Below are 13,910 nucleotides of genomic sequence, written 5' to 3'. Positions count from 1 at the left end.
CAAGATTGTTCACTGGGCCATATTTCAAAGGTTTCTACAGTTATTTCAAGGAAGAAAGAGCACTAGGTCACTACTTGCAATTCTAATTCCCAAATGCATCCCCATGGTAGAGTTTGATATATAAGTTATTTTAGTGCCATTCTCAATTTTTTAACATAGAACATGCAGTTGTACTACATTTATATGCCACATGTAATAACTCAATAATAATGATCTTAAATGTACTAGAGCAAATCAGTATAAATAAATTATATTTTTCTTAAACAGGATTTTGAGAAGTTTCTCCACCACATTTCCTACTAATTTTCTAAAACATGTTTGGAGGTGTTACGAATACCTAGACTCCAGGGGAGCACTAAACTTTAACGAGCATGAGTTGTGATAGAAGTTGTAAGGAATGGGGGGAAAAGTCACAGAACATGGATGGAGGTGACCATTGTCTAGATCACCCTTCCCTGACCCCAGCTAGTGTCAGGAAACAAGCCCCTATGTTAATGTGAGACTTGTTGCCCTGAGAAGACAAAAGCACACTGTCTTATAGGAGACTCTGTTAGCAACAATGATTATGATTTCAAAGGGTAAAGAAGGAAAATTACACAATCAAAACATTTTCTATGATGTCCTTCTCATAATGGTGATCAGGGAATGAATTTTGAGAATTATTTATTCTCTCACTTTCATTCGAAAGTTCTTAAAAATGAATCTTGCTCCATGTTTACAAATTGTGGAAGCAAAAAAGGAACAGCACTTTTTTCTTATGTTGGAAATTTTAACTTACACACACACACACACACTGTACCAAGGTTCTGATAAGTGATAAATGGCAATCAAGAGTCCCCCTCATGCACTCCCTTTTCTCTCCACCTCCATTTCTTGTTCTCCCCTTCCTATATGTTAATTAGACTTTAGTTGAGCACATTTCCCAAATTCCTTTTAAATTAGCAGTGGCCATGACCACTCCTTCTTCTTTTCCTTCTTTTTTTCTTTCCTCCTTCTTCTTTCTCTTACTCTTTGATTATGCCTCCATACCTGAATGTGGTACAATTAAGATATAAGTATAAAATTAGGGGTAAGAATAAGGAAGTAAGGCAACTGATAAAAAGTAAAATTGGAGGCCTCGGGGAAAAACAGCAGCCTACTCATTTATATCTTGTGAGGATTATCCTGTATACAGTGAGTTCCTCACTTTATGCACAGCATGGTTCTTACATTATCTTTCCTGGGTAGTCTTGGTTGCAAAGTTAAACTGTAAATTAATTATGCTAGGAAACCACTACATAGGCATATTCCGTATTTTTTTAAACATCTAAGAAATTGATTCTAAAAAGCACATGCCGACCATATACTTGACGGTTGATTGATCGTTGATTGGTCCTATCAATGAACCAGGAAAAAGGCTAACAGATTTATGGATGAACAAAGAAACTGTATTATAGAAGGTCAGAGTTCTGGAAGATTGTATTTTAGAAGAACAAGCTTTTTATTCAATCATTCATTCACTCAACAAGAGCTACTGAATTCATTCTATTCCATTTAAAATATTTTATCCTAGAGTAAGGTAAGGGTGAAGAAGTATTCCTTATTTGTATTAAGGTAAATCCTGGATGCTTATCCTCCGTGGTTATATTAAAAGGACAACTGTTGGGGTGCATGGGCGGTTCAGTTGGTTAGGCATCTGTCTTAGGCTCAGGTCATGATCCCAGGGTCCTGGGATTGAGCCCTGCATGGGGTTCCCTGCTCAGCGGGAGCCTCCTTCTCCCAGTCCTTCCCTGGCCCCCGCCCAGGCTCATGCTTTTCTTTGGCAATAAATAAATAAATAAATAAATAAATAAATAAATAAATAAAATCTTTTTAAAAGTGGGGGGGGGGCATCCTGCTTTAATCACTTTCTAAAGACCCTCGGAGTAAGAAGCTGTCATGTATATTATCAGAGGTAATCACTAAAGGTGGACTGGGGACGGTCATCCATAGGAGAACTGCTGGCCATCTTGAGAGTCACAATTGGGGAGGGCACTATAGACGCGTCCAGTAAAATCACAAAAGTTTCTATAAGGAAGAGTTAGCATTAAACATCAGCCAAGCCTAGAGTGTATGAAGTCATCTTAGAATAGCACTTCTCAAAAATGAAGTATTTTCCTGATCACCATGCCACAACCATGTTGGAGAAGAGGGCAGCTAGTGGGAAGGGCTGAGGAGAGGGAACAAGTGAGGAGACCAACCATGCCCTCTTCCCAGAAGGCCTGCTGCTTAGCCTGTCCCAGGTTGGGGAGAAGGGGGTTAAAGGTGAAGTGTTGATTAATATACTGGACTAGACATTTAAAATTACTGAACTGAGACTGTACTTAAACAATAGGGCAATTTATTACCTGGATATTAATGGAAAACTTGTAAGATTGTCCACGTTCTATGGCAAGGTGAGGACAACTCACACTGAGGACATTTAAAGGGTTACTGAGAGAAAAAATTAAAGATACTTTTCTGATTACTTCCTAGGAATCCTGCTTTTTCAATATGTAGTACACAAGCATAATGCTTCTTCCTAAGGCATGAGATTTTCTTCTTTCTTGATTTGCTTTTTATACCCTCTCAACTGTACCCATAGCATAGAAAACAAGATAATGTTTTCTCCACAATGGAAATTTCATTTTCACAGCGTATTGACTTATTGCAGGTGTTAATTATGAAGCTGCACAAAATTACAGTCACAAGTTTACACAGTCCCAGAATTGCCTAGGACCTGGCCCATGTGCCTAATCTTCTATCTGCAGCATGTGAAACTGCCGTAGAACTGTTTCATGAGCAAGAACTTTGAGCAATTTCTTGTATGTCTCCTGAGAAAGAACTTTGCTTGACCTCCTCCTAAATGCTCCTATCCTGTTCCATGGGTTAGAATTCTTAAAAGAAGATGGAGGAGGGGCAGGAGGTGGAGAGGGAGAAGGGAGGGGGAAGGAGCAGCAGCAGCAGTAGGGTTTGTATCTCTAATTACCTTGTTTTAATAAGCAATTAAAAATATATAATACATACATCTAGAATTGGCTACAGGTTGGCTGCTCCACCATGACCAAAATAACTGTGATTTAAGCAAAACGAGGGGCGCCTGGGTGGCACGGCGGTTAAGCATCTGCCTTCGGCTCAGGGCGTGATCCCGGCGTTATGGGATCGAGCCCCACATCAGGCTCCTCCGCTATGAGCCTGCTTCTTCCTCTCCCACTCCCCCTGCTTGTGTTCCCTCTCTCGCTGGCTGTCTCTATCTCTGTTGAATAAATAAATAAAATCTTTAAAAAAAAAAAGCAAAATGAAAGTTTGTTTCTCTCACTTAGCAGTCTGAGCTTTAATAGTCAAGGTCTGATTGATGGCTCAGTCCATGGAGTTGGGACTCAATTCCTTTTGCCCTGCCCTATGCCATCTTTAACACAGGACTTCCACCTTTTGATCTAAGAGAAGTGATCCAATTCAGTCATCATGTCCAAATTCCACCTAATGAGAAGAGGAAAAGGAGTGAGGAGACATTCTTTTTAAGTATGAGAATCAACTGTTATAATATCATTTCTTTTATTTAATATTTTGTTTATTTATTTGATATATATAGAGAGAGCACAAGTAGGCAGAGAGGCAGGCAGAGGGAGAGGGAGAAGCAAGCTCCCCGCTAAGCAGACAGCCTGACATTGGACTCGATCCCAGCACCCTGGGATCATGACCTGAGCCAGAGGCAGACGCTTAACTGACTGAGCCGCGCCAGGCACCCCATAAATATCATTTCTGTTCAAATTCCATTGGCCAGAATCTTGTCACATTGCTACTCCCAATTTAAAAGGAGTTTGGGAAAATGGGTTTAGCTAAAGTCTTATTAGGATAGAGGAAGGGGAGAACAGATAGATAATGGGGAAACAACTAGCCATCTCCCATTTATATACAAAGACTTTAAAATATCTATTATAAAATTTCATTTCAATTATTATAACTGCTTTAGACTAGGTCCTCCAGAAAGTAAAGCCCAGGGCAAGGATTAAAATGCCAATGCTTAGATTGGAAGGTCCTGACTGAGGGTGTCGAGGGTGAAGCAAAAATGGGGAAATGAGGAAAGGAAAACCTTAAAGCAATGCGATTTGATGCATCGCTATGGCTCAACATGTATTATTTTTTCATTATGCAGGACTTCTCCAAACAACTGACAAGGAGAAATTGCATCTCAGAGCAGTGCACAAAGGGAGAAAGCAAAGAAATATTATCTACCTGTTTCCTGCCCTTTTCTCACTTTCCAATAGTCAAAAGTTTTGCCCACTGGGAGCTAATGCTCCCGAACTTGTAAATTTTGTCATCTGGCCCCTCGAAAGGTGAGAGCCAACTTGGTGTGGTTATAGCAATAAAAAAAAAAAAAAAAGGATAGAGAAAGAGAGGCAGTTAGGGATTCTAAGAAGACACACCTAATACAAAACGTTAAGACAAGAAATCTAATTTTTGGTCTCCATATCTGATTCTCTTTTCAGTGGAAGGATTTCCATTAGAATCACAGTTTTTGCCTTTCTCCCAACTTTCTCACTTACTGATCCCCATGGAAAGAGGAGTGATTAATCTAACAGGTAAATGTGGATGAAGGGACTGGGCAATATGTGGCTCAGCCACATCTCCACATTTTTCGGTGACCCGCCTGTTTGCAGGAAATTCTCTGAGCTGCTTGGTGCCACCCAGGAAAGTTGGTTGTAGAGGCCTTGCACCTGAAGATTCTGGAAGGTCTGCGGTTGTTGGTGCCAACTCTGACCAGGGAGAGCGTCAGCCTCATTCTGAAGCTGAGTGCTACAAGGTCTATTATTGCCTTGGAATTAAACTACACTCTCCAGTGTCTGCTTTATTAGTAGGAAATCTACTAATTTTATTTCCACCTGCCTTTCTCTCTGTCTACCTCCAAACCTTTCTGGATAAAAGAGAGTTGATCCATTAGCTCACTAAAAATTCAACAGAAAGAAAGAAAAACAACAACAACTATTTTCTCCATAGGCTCTTTGCTGCTATTTAAAAGAGGAAAAATTACATATGGTCATTGTACTTTTATTATCACCATAGCTATAATTTTTTGAGATCACAGGGTATTCCAGGCACTGTGGGAAGCACTGTGGGAACAACATGTCACTTCATCCCTACAACAGACCTGAGGGGTGTGCAGAGAAGCAAGCTGACACTTATTTCTAAGGACTCATCAACTTATTCAACATACACTTATTGCCTACCTACTATGTGCCAGGACTAAATGAAAAGGCAGGCAGATTTTAGCCTCATGGATTATGGGGTTTCATTGGGAGACATATATTAATTATTCACACAAAGAAATGCAGAATGGCAACGGTGGTGAGTGACATCCAAGAGAGGCACAGCGTGCAATATGGACAATGAAAAGGCAGTGCAAAACCGGAATTAAGTCAGGAGAGTGAGAGTGAATGAGAGGAAGTGTGTGCACGGTGTGGTGGGCTGGGGGATGGGAGTGGCAGAGAGGACAGGACAGGTGCAGGGACAGTGTGTACAAAGTCCCTTGTGCTGAAAGGAAATATGCAGAAGACAGAAGACCCTTGAAAATGGCCATTCTGCCTGGAGTAAAGAGAATGAAAGGAAGACTGAGTAGAGGCAAGGTGAGACTTTACAGGGGCCAGCCTGTGTCTCTAGGTTCATTAAAGCACTTTTACTTTATTCTAAAAGGAATCAAAATCCATTGGTGGTCTACAACTGTTGTGATGCAGTCAAACTCATTCTGACTGTAATTTGGAAAGCAGATCAGAGTGGAAGTCAGAATGGATGCTTTTTATTAGTTAAAGAACTTTTGCCAGCATCCACGTGAGACAAGCTGGTGACTATAACAGAAAGACGTGTATAAATTAGAAAAATACGTACAGGATAGGATGGATGATATATGAGGCATGAGGGAAACCAAGGCGTTAAGGATGACACTCAGGTGTGAGTATAAGGTAACTAGCCAAGAGTCAAGAACTCTGTGTGTCTATTTACAAAATGCAAGCTCCCCCCATTATAAGATAACCATTAGCATTTCTGCTTCAAAACAGAGTATCATGTAGAGAAAAAGAATCCAGCAATTGGCTCAACCAGATTTATAAGAAGAGACTCTTTCTCTCCTTGTTTGCAATATCTGCCTTTTAAAATCAGAACCATTTCCCTTTAAGAATTTTCCCCAACGTGTGTTGCTGAGGCAGAAATCAATACAAAATTTCCCCGAGATACAGTTAAAACCTTGTCAAAACCATATAATTATGCTGCACTTCAGATATATTCCTTCCTATGATAACTAAATATTTTTGATGACCAGATATATTTTGTGGACTTGGTAGACAGCACTACTTAATGTGACTATAGTTGTGAATATTTGGTGAGATTTTTCACATGAACCAAAGTTCTAGGAGCTTATTAGTGCCTGTGAAAGGTATGAAACAAAGAAAAGGTGTAGTTGGCCAAAGGTTGGTTTTTATTTAGTGGGTCCTATTTTTGCATCTTCTTTTCTCACACTGCAGATCCCTAGGCCAGATATAACTTTACCAAAATACCTATTGTGCTTTGCAGCTGTGTGATACATGCTTTCCTAGTTATGGATCACAAATACCATGTCTTAGCTTAGCTAACAAGGCTTTTTTTTTTTTTTCTTAAATGAGGCAGAATAGTTAAGTGAAAGCCCCTTAATTTGAGCATGAGCGCTTCATTCCAATTAAGCTTGAAAAATCAAAGAAAAGAGAGTTGATTTCATTTTTTTTCTGAAGTGAGAAGTAGGCACCACACTCAAAGATGAAAATGGTACAGTAGCATCTGCAAATCACACATTTTTATTTAGAACTTAGGTCAAATGTGAAAAACTCTATAAAGTATGGTATGAAAAAATGAAACTAATACAAAAAACAGTAACACATTAACAAGTAATTGGGAAAAACACCAGCCAATGTATGTGTTATTGGCCTTAAAATTACAAGTGTTCAAAAGCCAACAATGGCACCATTTCATGATTGGAAACAATGTGCTATGCACTGCTATGTAATACTGAAAAGTAGATACAATTACCATCACTTTTATTAATGTTTCTTCTGACCCTGTTGATAAAGTCACCATCTCTAGAAACAATTTTACTGTTTGAGAAATGTAGGCCTATAGCCAGGTAATCCATGCTACCACCCATATTGTTGGCTTAGTCCTATTGAGTTAATTACTACTGTGTCTAACCAGCCAAGGACATTAGTTAGGGTAGGCTAGAACATTCTGGAGAAATATATTCATCAGAGATCTCAGCCACTTTACACAAACAGCATATACTTCTCACTCACGCTATATGTACAGGTCTGGTTGGGGCTGGATGGACAGTGAGCCATGAAGGGACTTAGGCTGACACTCTCGCAACTAACTGGTGATGCTTCCATCCCAACAAGTAGCTTCCAGGGCCTGCCTCTAAGTACCTCAGATCTATGTCATTTCCACTGCCAGCCAGAACTCATCATCCAACTTCAAGCTAATTTCAAGGGATGCTGGGAAAAGCAGGGAGCACATGGAATATTTAGTAAGCACTACTATATATGTTACACCACATTAGCCAGGTCTCTACAAGTCAAGATTGACCAGATGGCAAACTCTGACTGAAATTTTTTTTTTTTTATTTAAAGAATCTGAGCATGATTTTACAAGAGGAATGTCATGAAGTTTCAACATTAAAAAGAGATTCTGTGTAGGCTGTAGAGGGAACACAATGGCCATTGTTATTACGGAAGATTGATGTAAAGTAATGAAGTAGTGGAAGGAAAAAAGAAGAACAATCTAAGATTCCACATCACGGAAGGAGGAAGCTAAATAAACTAATTAACAAAGATGACCTTGAAAGAATAAAGAGATATTAAAGCTGAATGTAACATCTTAGAGCCTTGGTTTCCTCGTGAGAAGATGTGACATCACATGATGAGTCACGGGATAATTCTGAATAAAGGAATGATACATCCGCAGAGAATGGAAAGCAATTCCAACTACGGCATTTTAAACCAAGTAAAACCCAGATAATATCAAGGGGATACAATAATCTGGGAATTTGTTAAGGATTTGAAAATAGAGAAGAAGGTGTATATTAAAAAGATAAAACATAATTTTGGCAATTTAATGTATGTATGTGTAATTCAAAGAGTAGGAATGAACCGCAACGACCCTTAAAGCTGTGTTATCATGGTGTTTGGGGATTTGAGGGAAAAAGGAGAGAGAATGGTGAATATAGAGAACATAGGAAAAAAAGAGTGTGAAGCAAAGAGTATTTGCTTCTTATATTTTTAAATTTGACAACATGCATCTATATATGAATAGTGCAATATATTTTCCTCTATTTTACTTTTCACCACAGTAATAGTGAAATAGCAATAATTTAAACTGATTGTAAAGCTCTAAAGCAATTAACATACATTATATAATTTTACATTCACAACATATTATGATCCAACTTATTATGACAAATTATGGCTTACAAATGACAAGTAACTTACCAAGATCAAACAGTTCATAACCTGGATTTGAGCCCAGTTTACTGAAACCAGAGATTGTCAATAAAACCTTTCCTCTTGACCTCTCTATTTTCTATTATTCTTTTATCCCTATTTCCTTTTGTTCCGACTTTTCCCCATCTATCTATGCCACACTCTAGAGTTCTGAAAGCACCTTCCCCATAAAAAATAAAAATCAGGCTATATTGTACAAATTAAATTTGAGGGAGAACAATCTAGGGAGTAAATGTGCAGGTCCTAATTTTTTCCAATTCAAATCCTATCTCAAAGCTTATTTGGTTTACTAGGGAAATGAAACAAAGAATGAACGGAGAACATAAAGACCTCCATATTCAACTTAGACATCGAACAGTGACTTCACAATTACTAAACAACTAGTTGAAAAGCAAAATGGCAGTTTATCAATTAAGTAGAAATGGCTAGGGCTGCACAATCCCTATACACGTTATCAATTCTGGGAATCAGAGAGTAATAGATCATCTTGGGACTTTAATTGTAGAGAAATTACAAGGTACTTTTCTCTTTTTTTCCTAGTCTGGTCCAGGATTTCATATTTTCAGGCATTTGTCTTGTATTTTAAGTTTTCATCTCATAACTTAAGCTCTATGGAATAATATTTCATTTCATTCTGTTGTTTATTATTGCAAAATATAATATTACCCAGAGTATTTCAGCTGCCTGATTAATTTCCGCTTGAAGTCTCCTGGATATTACTTTAAAATTACTAAAAATGACTTACATACTTCAATGAAATCCTACCTACCTTTCCCCAGCCCCAACTCCTGCTTTTCTCTTCCTTCGTTTATTGAACCTCAAAGTCAATAATAAGTGACAAACATTATGGCATATGCAATGGACACAATCTGATAAAGATGCCAGAAACCTTGTTGTCAGTGTACTTCATAATACCAGGAAGTACAGCAAGATGTTTGGAAACCCCAAAGAGGAAAAGCGATTTTTACAAGTAGGTTACAATTTTTATTGACCTCCATCCTGAGTCCAATATCTTTGTTCTAAAGAGTGGAACTAGCCCTTATGAAAGAAAATCGCTTCATGTTAGAAATCCCAGCTGCCTTGTTTTCCCCAACTAAGTTATGTGTAAAACATAAAGAGAATTCTTAGATCCGCTGGGATATAGGGTTGCTAGGGTGACTGTTAAAGAAAGTGAGCCCGAGACTATCAGAGATCAATAAGAAAGGGAAGGCACTAGGGGCTAAAGTTAGAAATATTAAATCTTTGGACAAGACCTTTTTCTCTAAAGCTTAGAGATCTAATTGGTTTTCTGGGTTTTATCTCTCAGCAATGGTTACCTAACATACGGACATCTCTTTTCAGATCATACACTTGTCATCTCTCTCCTTTTTTTTTTTTTTTTTTTTGTATTTCTTCAAGACTGACATGAGATGAGTAAAAATTCATAACCAGGAAAGAGGTGCTGTTTTTGGCAGTCATATTCCATACCTCCCATTATCTCCTCATTGAGTTCTAAATTTGATCTTCTTTGCTTATTTCTTTCCTATTGTCCCTTCAAGAAAAAGAAAAGAAAAAGTGCCCCTAAACTTCAAACTAAAACCTCCTCATGCTATACATAGACATCCCCAAATACATAAATAATAATGAACTGAAACTGAAAATATCCTAATACTATTGTAAAACTCTATTTGTCACTCTATGCAGTGTTTCTATGTGGGAAGGAGGAAAAAGAGGAAAAGGAATGAGGAGAAGGCATCACTTGCCTCCTAAAATCCTTGACTAGAAGTGACACGTATAAATTCCATTGATAAGAGCTCATCACTTGACCATACCTGGATATAAGATGGGCTGGGACTTACAGTCCCTGGTTGGGCAGCCACAACACAGTAATAACTTTATAGTGTACAGTCTATAACATCGATTCTATACCATGAACAGGAAACCACAGATTCTGGTGGATAGTTGGCTACCTACAATATTATTTAAATATTAACATAAATACAAATAAGTAAATAACCATAAATAAAATATAATAAATATGCAATTAAATCTATGATGTTATGCTATGGTTTGATTTATTTTTCTTGCCTGATTAAACCAAAGGCTTTTTTATTGTATGCTTATAATGTGACTAGACATTCTTCCAGGTATTGGAGATACAGTAATGAATAAAGTGGACAAAAATTGCATCCTGTATGAAGCTTGTATCTTAGTAAGCTATAAGCAGAAACTAAGGAAAACCTATAGTAAATTCTATAGTAGAATTAAAAGAGATAAGTACCAGGAAGAAAAAATAAAAGGATAGGAAATGTGGGAAGTGACTTCTGTTGGATGGCCAGGAAGGGCTATTCAAAAGGTGCTATTTGAGTAGACCAACGGTGATTAGAAAGAGACCCTGTGTCATCAAGATAACAGCACAAGTGCAGCTGGTGTGTACAAGGAGCACAGAAGTCTTGTGTGGCTCGAGTAGAGTAAATAAAAAGGAGGGTTCTAGGAGGTAAATTCATGAATAGAGAGGGTACACCATTAAGGTCTCATATCTTTGGCATTGACTCCAGAGTAAATGTTCATTTGAAGGTTTTGAGCAAAAAAGTGGAATGTTCTGCCTTACGTCTTAACAGAATCACTCTGGGGGCAGAGTTGAGAACAGACATAAGCAAGACAAGATAGAAGCCTATAGACCAGCTGGGGGAGTATTCAGATAATTCAGGCAGGCAATGATGGTAGTTTAGATCAGGGTGCCAGCACAAGAAGTGGTGAGATGTGGTTGGATTCTTGGTATGTTTTCATAAAGCCAGAATAATTTTCTGTGCATTTAGATGTGGGCATGAAGTAAATAAAAGAGTCAAAATGATTCTGATCTAAGCAACTGAAAGACAGTGTTGCCACTGAGGGAAGAGAAAAGCTGTTTCAATCAGGTTTGAGGGGTGATACAGAAAAGATCTATCTTGAACATGTTGAGAAGCTTATTAATCATCAAAGTGGAGATGTAGGCTAACAAACTGGTTATACAAATCTGAAGTTCAGGGGAGAGCAACTGGAGATTAAATTTGGGAATTTCCAAGTTCTAGAAGGTTAATTACATCCATGAGACTGGATGCAATCACCCAAGGACTGAGTGGGTAAAGGAAGAGATCCAGGGCTCAGCAAGGAAGCACACCGATGCCAGCAAATTGGGGGGAATGACAAAATATGTGTCTCATTCTGCCAATCTGGAAAAGTGGACTCAGAATAACCAAAGATTCCCAGCGTTATGATGATAGGCCCATCCTTGAGAAAAGTACTCAGAACAACTGCAGTTAAGAAAAGTAAATGAATTATATGCATTATTTTGGCAAACCTATAAATGTTAGAATACATACAATTAATTATAGTTACATAATTTCTTGGACTTCCTTTTACTTAAGGAATTCAGAGTTTTGACAAATTATGACTTTCAATGGACTTACTATTGATCCATTTTTTAGACTAACAGGGAGTTTTCCAGCACTAGCCTATCACCAAAAAAATGGCAAATTTCTACAAGGCGGACGCTCTAGTACGCGCATTTTCTATGATGCCATAATCTGGATGAATAAGAGAGCAGAAAGAGAACAGATTTGCCAGGTAGAGATGCAAGAATAAAACCACCATCTGGGGCGCCTGGGTGGCACAGTGGTTGAGCGTCTGCCTTCGGCTCAGGGCGTGATCCTGGCACTATGGGATCGAGCCCCACATCGGGCTCCTCCGCTGTGAGCCTGCTTCTTCCTCTCCCACTCCCCCTGCTTGTGTTCCCTCTCTCGCTGGCTGTCTCTATCTCTGTCGAATAAATGAATAAAATCTTAAANAAAGAGAACAGATTTGCCAGGTAGAGATGCAAGAATAAAACCACCATCTATAAAATTTAGAGGATTCCAGAGGGCATGGGTGGCTCAGTCAATTAAGTGTCTGCCTTCAGCTCAGGTCATGATTTCAGGGTCCTGGGATCAAGCCCTGCATTGGGCTCCCTGCTCAGTGAGGAGTCTGCTTCCCCCTCACCCTCTACCCCTCCCCACTACTCATGCTCTCTCTCTCAAAAAAATAAATAAAATCCTTAAAAAAATAAAAAAATATATATAAAATCTAGAGGATTCCAGTCTAAAAACTTTAATCTTAAAGAATCCTATTAATTATTCATTTTACCAAATTCCATTTACCCTTCCTAAATTATTACATATTTTTCTACTTTCCTCTATATCTCCAATTAATGAAATTTTAAGACCCATGTGGAAAATGCTGTGGGCATTAAATCACAAACATGGATACTCATGGTTACTAAATAAAATGTTAAAAAGAGACTGGGAAAAGTATGTAATAATAATAATAATAATAATAATAATATAGCTAGTACTTACATAATGCTTTCTATGTTTTAGGTACTTTTCTCTTGGGAAGAGTATTTATTCTTTGTCGTCGTCTTCTTTTTCTTCTTCTACCTAGTACTTACACAATGTTTTCTATATCAGGCCTTTTTCTTAATACTTTATATCTATTTAATATAATCTTCATAATAATTCTACAAGCAGGTATGATCTGTATTTTGAAGATGAAGAAACCGAGGCATAAAGGGGTTTAGTAATCTGCCTGAGATCTCACTGCTAGTAAGAGATCAGGATTTGGACCCAGACAACCTTTCTCCCAAATCCCAGCTTTTATCCACCATGGTATGCTGCCTCTGAGACACCATTATCCTCAAGTTTTTCATTATTTCATTTACTGCCCATTTTTTTTATTATGTTCAGTTAGCCACTGTATAGTACATCATTAGTTTTTGATGTAGTATTCGATTCATTAGTTATGTATAACACCCAGTGAATATCACAGCACGTGCCCATTTTTTAATCCTGTTCTTGTCCTAATTCTTTCTACCTGTTGATTAAAACAAAGATTTCCTTGAAAGAGTTCTAGTATTTTTGTCATTCATTGTCACGACAGATGGGTCCATTGACCAGGATTCATTAACTTCATTTACTCATCCAATTAAAAAAAAAGAAAGAAAGAAAGAAAGAAAGAAGGAAAAGAAAAGAAAAACAAAACCCAAGCACTGACTATCCAATTTGTGACAAAAATTAAATTAGGTAATAGGCTTTGTCAGTCAAAAGAATGTAAAGGGGTGTTAGGCATGTAAATATGATTGGAATTTAGTTTGACAAGTAATAAACATCTACACTGGATCCTTTGGGGCCAAAAAGAGGAGGGATAAGCATGAGTTATTCCAATCCTAGCCCTAGAACTAGGAGAGGAGTCTGACATTTGATGGAGGAGGAACCAAAGACATGTGGAGTCAGCAAAGACATGGAAGCATAAACAATTATAGTGAATTAGAAAAATCCCAAGTAGTTCAGCTTTATTGATATTCATATTAGTAATTGAAGTTATCAAGTACCCACTAGGTGCCTT

At 38.0% G+C, this 13,910-nt stretch overlaps 1 pseudogene; it reads right to left on the bottom strand.

Annotated features, from left to right (window-relative positions):
- Window positions 1-1,927: 1,927 nt before the first annotated feature.
- Window positions 1,928-13,910, bottom strand: part of LOC105235822 — a 101,622-nt pseudogene continuing 89,639 nt past the window's right edge.

Source organism: Ailuropoda melanoleuca, chromosome 2 (assembly GCF_002007445.2).
Source record: "Ailuropoda melanoleuca isolate Jingjing chromosome 2, ASM200744v2, whole genome shotgun sequence".
Lineage (NCBI taxonomy): Eukaryota > Metazoa > Chordata > Mammalia > Carnivora > Ursidae > Ailuropoda > Ailuropoda melanoleuca.
The sequence above is the reverse complement of the archived record's forward strand: the minus strand, read 5'-3'. Positions and strand labels throughout refer to the sequence as shown.